The following is a 9,198-nucleotide window of genomic DNA, read 5'->3' as shown; positions in this document are numbered from 1 at the left end:
AGCAGGGTCTAGGCCCAAAATGTCAGCTTTCCTGCTCCTCTGATGCTGCTTGGCCTGCTGTGTTCATCCAGCTCTACACCTTGTTATCTTTGATCCTGTTTCTTCCTTTGCCAAAAGTAGTTAGTGCAGTTACACAGATGATTAACTGCAGAGATTTTCATGCTTCGTTGGCATTATCAGGTGAACCCTTTATGGAGAAAGGGCTATCTCAGAGGTTCTGAGAACTTGAGATTTATTGTTATCCTTCATTGAATGTGATGCACAGCATTCCACTGTGTGTGGATTTGTGTGCTTTCAGTGGTTACACATTCACCCTGCTAATAACACACAAATGTGTTGCAATCTGCACTGAGATAGTTACAGATATCAAGAACTTTGGACAGATCAAATCTTCTTGTGACTATTAAGAAAGTTAAGCTGGTGCCAAAGGCCAGATTGCAGATGGCATTGTGACATTTTGTATTAATGTCTGTCACAGAGTCAGGTTTTTGTAACAGAAGTCCCAAACTATGCACAAAGCTCGAGTAGCCAGTGTCTATTTTATCATCTTGCTAACACCATGGTGACTGAAGCATGTTTGTCATGAAATTCTGCCTGACCCAATTCATGCATTAAAATCCCCGAGGAGAAACAACTTTTCTCTATTTAGCAGCCACATTCAGAGTTTTATAAAAATGATCTTTGCCTTCAGTATTGACATACAATCTTGGTTCATAAGCACAGATTATGGTGACAAATTCTCCATCTGATGGTATTTAAGAAATGAAGCACAAGGAACTTGTAACGGGCATCTCATGAATTTACATCAATACATTGGAAAAGTCTCATTCATATTCACAGTGGTCATATGCACTTTTACCCGACAGTAGAAGGCATAATTTGCCTCACACATTGATCCAATGTCAGCAAGTCTAGCCCCTTGAAGAGTGGCATCATCAATGTTGAACTTGTGTAGCTTCCAGGTGATGAATGCTTTCTTACATACATCATTTATTGACTGCAAATCTTCATGCATGTCAGGACATGTAATTCTAATGTTCCAGCTGCTAAGCCCAGATAATCTTCAACTTTAGTCCCTTAGGTAACCATTTATTATCCACTTGTCAGGATCAGATCCGTAATCTTTACACACCTACGCAGAAGACTAGATGACAGTGGACAGTACCTAATTGGCTGAGGATTTCCCAGTCAAGATAGAGACTGACCAATGCTGATTCTTCCCACCATTGAAAGCAACTCATGATGTTCTGCCCTTATGCCAATTCAGCTGGGTTTATAACATTTAAACTACTACTTCCATGTTGGTTCCTCATGAGTTCCCTCTCTATTTGATATTGTTCAGTGAAGTTGAGGGGGAGGTGATGGCCCAGTGGTATTATTGTGACATTGCTAATCCAAAAACTCAACTAATTTTCTGGATAACCATTTAAATTTCATCACAGCAGATGATAGATTTGACTTCAATAAAAAAAACAAATTAAGAATCTACTGATGATGATAAAACTATTTTTGATTGTTAGAAAAACCCAACTGGCTCATTATTGTCTATCAGGGAGGAATTCTGCCATATTCATCTGGACTGGCCTTCATGTGACTCCAGAGCCAACACCAAAGTTAAGAGAGCTGTCTCACAGACTAATCAAGCAACAGCATGACACAATCATACCTACAGAATCATACATAACAGACAATGTCCCAGACACCACATCCCTGGATATGTTATGTCCCACTAGCAGACAGACTCAGCAGAGGTGGCAAAACAGGGGTATACAGTCAGGAGGGAGTTGCCTTAGGATTCCTCAACATAGATTCTGGATCTTACAAAGTCTCATGGCTTCAGGTTAAACATGGGCAAGGAAACCTCCTGTAGATTACTATGCACCATTCCTTAGCTGATGAGTCAGTACTCCATGTTGAACAGTACTTAGAGGATGCATTGTGGGTGGCAAGGGTACAAAATATACTCTGGATGGCGGATTTCAATGTCCACCACCAAGAGTGTCTCAGTAGCTTTTGATTGAGCTGGTAGTCTTCTAAAGGACATAGCTGTTGTGGCAGGTGGCAAGGGAACTAACAAGAGGGAAAAACATACTTGACCTCATCCTTATCAACTTGCCAGCTGCATATGCATCTGTCCCAGGCAGTATCAGTAAGAGTGACCACTGCACCACATAGTCCTTGTGGAGAGAAAGTCCCACCGTCACATTGAGAATAATCTCCATTGTGTTGTGAGGCACTATCATCAGGCTGAATAAGATAGATTTTGAACTGTTATGAGATGCGTCTTTAAGAAGGATTTGTTCCATCATGTTTCTTTTGAAAGCAAGTGTTCTAAACTTGGAGTCGAGCTGTCTGCTCTGAGCCCAGCAATGTAGCTAGCTTTGTTTAGTTTAGAAGATGGAACAATAGAAGCAGGATGAAAGGGTGTGATCAAGCTCCCATAAAACGAGAATTTTAGTTTTACTTTCAGTAGTTGCTGGGGTCTTGAAGTTGAATGTGGAAGCTGTTATTTCTCTCCCTGCTACAGCAGAACACTTGATTTTCTCTCTGTCCCTGAGTTTTCTGCTGATGTTCTTTCCTCCTGGATTGGAGAATTGCATGTGAGACAATCTATTTTACTGAATTTGCCTCTGCCAAGAGTGTGTTTCAGAAATGTTACAATCTTGGTATAGCTAATCAGTGGTAATTAACACATATCTTATTAAGTATTTCGATAGAGTTACAGTTAAGCTAATTTTTCATTCTTATTTTGTCTGTATTTTAACTGGAGTGTAAGAATAAAGTGTATTTTGCTTCAAGCCTGTTAGTTTGACCAATCAAATTGTATCCAGAACACAACATCTTATATGCCCTTTAAAATAAGAAGAAATTGAGGTCTAGGCTATCTTCTCAATTTATCATGAGGTGGTTTGGTCTGGTTGATAACCGAACAGTTCTAGCAACTCAAGGATGGGCCTGCATGTGGTGCTGTGGGCCATCAACAGCAGAATTGTACTCCAACACAATCTGCAATGTCATTGTTGACATATCCTCCACTCAACCATTATCACCAAGCCTGGGTTCATAGAGAATGCAGCACCGTGCATACCTAAAAATGAGGTGTCAACCTGATGAAGCTACCAAACAGGACTACTTGTGTGCCAAACAGCATAAGCAGCAAGTGATACTCAGAGCTAAGCAATCCCACAACAATGGATCAGATCTAAGCTGTGCAGTTCTGCCACATCCAGTCATGAATGTTGGTGGAAAATTAAACAATTCCCTGGAGGAGGAGGCTCTACAAATATCCTTATCCTCAATGTTGGAAGAACCCAACACATTGGAGCAAAACATAAGGCTGAAGCACTTGCAGCAATCTTCAGCCAGAGGTGCTGAGTGGATGATCTATCTCAGCCTCCTCCAGCGGTCCCCAGCATCACAGATGCCAGTCTTCAGCCAATTCAATTCACACCATATGATATCAAGAAACGGTTGGAAACACTGGATGCTGCAAAGGCTTTGGGCCCTGACCACATTCTGGCAATAGTACTGAAGACCTGTGCTCCAGAACCTGCTGCACACCTGGCCAAGCTGTTCCTGTACAGCTACAACACTGGCATCTACCAGATAATGTGGAAAATTGCCCAGGTATGTGCTAATAACAAAAAAAAAGGGTAAACCCAAAATGGCCAATTAATGCCCCAACAGACTAGTCTTGATCATCAGTAAAGTGATGGAAGGCATCAACAACAGTGCTATCAAGCAGCATTTACTGAGCCAAACCCTGCTTACTGATGCTCAGTTTGGGTTCAACAAGAACAAGAACAAAGAATATTTCAGCACAGGAACAGGCCCTTCGGCCCTCCAAGCCTGCGCCAATCCAGATCCTCTATCTAAACCTGTCGCCTATTTTCTAAGGATCTGTATCCCTCTGCTCCCTGCCCATTCATGTATCTGTCTAGATACACCTTAACTGATGCTATCGTGCCCGCCTCTACCACCTCTGCTGGCAACGCGTTCCAGGCACCCACCACCCTCTGCGTAAAGAACTTTCCACGCATATCTCCTTTAAACTTTTCCCCTCTCACCTTGAAATCATGATCCCCTAGTAATTGAGTCCCCACTCTAGGAAAAAGCTTCTTGCTATCCATCCTGTCTATACCTCTCATGATTTTGTAGACCTCAATCAGGTCCCCCCTCAACCTCCGTCTTTCTAATGTAAATAATCCTAATCTACTCAACCTCTCTTCATAGCTAGTGCCCTCCATACCAGGCAACATCCTGGTGAACCTCCTCTGCACCCTCTCCAAAGCATCCACATCCTTTTGATAATGTGGCGACCAGAACTGTACGCAGTATTCCAAATGTGGTCGAACCAAAGTCCTATACAACTGTAACATGACCTGCCAAATCTTGTACTCAATACCCCGTCCGATGAATGAAAGCATGCCGTATGCCTTCTTGACCACTCTATCGACCTGCGTTGCCACCTTCAGAGTACAATGGACCTGAACACCCAGATCTCTGTGTATCAATTTTCCCCAGGGCTTTTCCATTTACTGTATAGTTCGCTCTTGAATTGGATCTTCCAAAATGCATCACCTCGCATTTGCCTGGATTGAACTCCATCTGACATTTCTCCGCCCAACTCTGCAATCTATCTATAGTCTGCTGCATTCTCTGACAGTCCCCTTCACTATCTGCTACTCCACCAATCTTAGTGTCATCTGCAAACTTGCTAATCAGACCATCTATACCTTCCTCCAGATCATTTATGTATATCACAAACAACAATGGTCCCAACACGGATCCCTGTGGAACACCACTGGTCACAGTTCTCCATCTTGAGAAACTCCCTTCCACTACAACTCTCTGTCTCCTGTTGCCCAGCCAGTTCTCTATCCATCTAGCTAGTATACCCTGGACCCCATGCGACTTCACTTTCTCCATCAGCCTACCATGAGGAAGCTTATCAAACGCCTTACTGAAGTTCATGTATATGACATCCGCAGCCCTTCCCTCATCTATCGACTTTGTCACTTTCTCAAAGAATTCTATCAAGTTGGTAAGACATGACCTTCCCTGCACAAAACCATGCTGCCTATCACTAATAAGCCCATTTTCTTCCAAATGTAAATAGATCCTATCCCTCAGTATCTTCTCCAGCAGCTTCCCCACCACTGACGTCAGGCTCACCGGTCTATAATTACCTGGATTATCCTTGCCACCCTTCTTAAACAAGGGGACAACATTAGCAATTCTCCAGTCCTCCGGGACCTCACCCATGCTCAAGGATGCTGCAAAGATATCTGTTAAGGCCCCAGCTATTTCCTCTCTCGCTCCCCTCAGTAACCTGGGATGGATCCCATCTGGACCTGGGGACTTGTCCACCCTAATGCCTTTTAGACTACCCAACACCTCCCCTCTCCTTATGCTGGCTTGACCTACAGCAATCAAACATCTATCCCTAACATCAACATCCGTCATGTCCCTCTCCTCAGTGAATACCGACGCAAAGTACTCATTAAGAATCTCACTCATTTTCTCTGACTCCTCGCATAACTTCCCTCCTTTGTCCTGGAGTGGGACAACCCTTTCTCTAGTTACCCTCTTTCTCGTTATGTATGAATAAAAGGCTTTGGGATTTTCCTTAACCCTGTTTGCTAAAGATATTTCATGACCCCTTTTAGCCCTCTTAATTCCTCGTTTCAGATTGGTCCTACTTTCCCGATATTCTTCCAAAGCTTCATCTGTTTTCAGTCGCCTAGACCTTATGTATGCTTCCTTTTTCCTCTTTGCTAGTCTCACAATTTCACCTGTCATCCATGGTTCCCTAATCTTGCCCTTTCTATCCCTCATTTTCACAGGGACATGTCTGTCCTGCACTCTGTTTAAAAGCCTCCCACATACCAAATGTGGATTTACCCTCAAACAGTTGCTCCCAATCCACATTCCCCAGCTCCTGCCGAATTTTTCTATAGTTGGCCTTCCCCCAATTCAGCACTTTTCCTTTAGGACCACTCTCATCATTGTCCATCAGTATTCTAAAACTTACGGAATTGTGATCACTATTCCCAAAGTAATCCCTTACTGAAACTTCAACCACCTGGCCGGGCTCATTCCCCAACACCAGGTCCAGTATAGCCCCTTCCCGAGTTGGACTATTTACATACTGCTCTAGAAAACCTTCCTGGATGCTCCTTACAAATTCTGCTCTATCTAAACCCCTAACACTAAGTGAATCCCAATCAATGTTGGGAAAAGTAAAATCTCCCATCACCACCACCCTGTTGCTCCTACATCTTTCCATAATCTGTCTACATATTTGTACCTCTATCTCACGCTCGCTGTTGGGAGGCCTGTAGTACAGCCCCAACATCGTTACCATTTCCTTCCTATTTCTGAGCTGTGCCCATATTGCCTCACTGCTCGAGTCCTCCATAGTGCCCTCCTTCAGCACAGCTGTGATATCCTCTTTGACCAGTAATGCAACTCCTCCACCCCTTTTACCTCCCTCTCTATCCCGCCTGAAGCATCTATATCCTGGGATATTTAGTTGCCAATCTTGCCCTTCCCTCAACCAAGTCTCAGTAATAGCAATAACATCATACTCCCAGGTACTAACCCAAGCCCTAAGTTCATCTGCCTTACCTACTCCACTTCTCGCATTAAAACAAATGCACCTCAGACCACCTGTCCCTTTGCGTTCATCATCTGCTCTCTGCCTACTCTTTCCCTTAGTCACATTCATTATCTAGTTCCTTACAGGGTTTAGTTACTACCACCTTACTGTCCACTAACCTCCTCATTTGGTTCCCAAGCCCCTGCCACATTAGTTTAAACCCTCCCCACCAGCATTAGCAAAAGCAGCCCCTAGGACATTGGTTCCAGTCCTGCCCACGTGTAGACCGTCCGATTTGTAATAGTCCCACCTCCCCCAGAACCGGTCCCAATGTCCCAAAAATCTGAACCCCTCCCTCCTGCACCATCTCTCAAGCCACTCATTTATCCTGCCTATTCTTTCATTTCTACTCTGACTAGCACGTGGCACTGGTAGCAATCCTGAGATTACTACCTCTGAGGTCCTACTTTTTAACTTGGCTCCTAACTCCCTAAATTCTGCTTGTAGGACCTCATCCCACTTTTTACCTATATCATTGGTGCCTATATGCACCACGACAGCTGGCTGTTCACCCTCCCCCTTCAGAATGTCCTGCATTCTATCTGAGACATCCCTGACCTGTGCACCTGGGAGGCAACACACCATTCGGGAGTCTCGTTTTCGACCACAGAACCGCCTATCTACTCCCCTTACAATTGAATCCCCTATGACTATAGCCCTTCCACTCTTTTTCCTGCCCTTTTGTACAGCAGAGCCAGCTACGGTGCCATGAACCTGGCTACTGCTGCCCTCCCCTGGTAAGCCATCTCCCCCAGCAGTATCCAAAACAGTATACCTGTTTTGGAGGGAGATGACCGCAGGGGACACCTGCACTGCCTTCCTGCTTTTTTTCTGCCTTTTGGCCACCCATTCCCTTTCTCCCTCAGCAATCCTAATCTGCGGTGTGACTAATTTGCTGAACGTGCTATCCACGACTTCCTAAGCATCGCGATGCTTCAAAGTGAGTCCATCTGCAGCCCCAGAGCCGTCATGCGTTCTAACAAGAGCTGCAGCTGGGCACACTTCCTGCACGTGTAAGAGTCAGGGACATCAGCCGCGTCCCTGAGCTCCCACATTGAGCAAGAGGAGCATAACATGGGTTTGGAATCTCCTGCCATTTTTACTCTTAAGTTTAATTTAGTCCTACTATAACATCAAATACTAGATAAATGAAATGAAAAAAATTTGTACCAAATCACTCTACTTACCAGCACATGATAAAAAAAAGAAAAAGAAAAACACTTACCTTATCAACACACCAGAGTCTTTTTTTTTGGTCAGAGGAGGAGAGCGGGTGGGAGACACTACACATGTAGTGCTTCCAGTTTAGCCACTGCCCAAATATATCAGTTCACTCACCTTCCCAGAGTGCAACTCGACCGCTCCCACTCAGCTCTGCTGCCAAAATGAAGAACTTACCTTCCTGGCAGCCCCCTGATCCTTGCTCTCACTGCTCCCACTGCTGCTGCTGCAAAAAATGGAGGCTGCTGATGGCTCCAGTGGGGCCATTCAACTCATGATCTCATTATAGCCTTGATTCAAATATGGTCAAAAGAGCTGAATTCCAGAGGTGAGAGTGACAGCCCTTCACATCAATGATGCATTTGACATAGTGTGGGCCTAAGGAACCCTAGCAAAATTGAAATCAGTGGGAATTAGGGAGCAAAGTCTCTGCTGATTGGAGGCACATTTGACCCAAAGGAAGATGGTTGTGGCTGTTGGAGGTCAGTCATTTCAGCTCCATGACATCTCTGCAGAAGTTCCTCAAGGTAGTTCTGAGGCCCAACCATTTTCAGCTGATTCATCAATGACCTTCTCTCCATCATACGGTCAGAAGTGGGAATGTTTGCCAATGAATGCATAATGTTCAGCACCATTCACGACTCCTCAGATACTGAAGCAGTCCATGTTCAAGTGCAACAAGATCAGATAATATCCAGACTTAGGCTAACAACTGGCAAGTAACATGTACACCACACAAATGCCTGGCAATGACCATCTCCAATAAAAGACAACCTAACCACCGCCCTTTGACATTCAAATGTGTTATCATTACTGAATTGCCTACTATCAACATCCTCGGGGTTACCATTGACTGAAAACTCAACTGGACTCCCCATATAAATGGGGTACATCAGAGGCTAGGAATAGTGTGGCAAGCAACTCAATCCTCACTCCCCAAAGCCTGTCCCCAAGTGCAGAAGTCAGGAATGTGATGGAATACTGCCCACTAGCATGGATGAGTGCAGCTTCATCAACATTCAAGAAGCTTGACTCAATCCAGGACAAATCCACAATCACTTCCATCTAGAAGGATAAGGGCTACAGATAAATGGAAACACCACCAAGTTCCCCAACAAGACACTGTCCATCCTTACTTGGAAATATAACAACATTCCTTCACTGTTGCGGAGTCAAAATCCTGGAATTCCCTCCCTAAGGACATTGTGGTTCAACCTACAGAGCATAGATTGCAGCAGTTTATGAAGGCAGCTCACCACCACCTTCTTAAGGGCAACTATGGACGAGCAATAAATGCTGGCTAGCTAGAGATGTTT

This window comes from Rhincodon typus, chromosome 10, assembly GCF_021869965.1.
Source record: "Rhincodon typus isolate 14 chromosome 10, sRhiTyp1.1, whole genome shotgun sequence".
NCBI lineage: Eukaryota > Metazoa > Chordata > Chondrichthyes > Orectolobiformes > Rhincodontidae > Rhincodon > Rhincodon typus.
Note: the sequence above shows the minus strand (reverse complement) of the source record.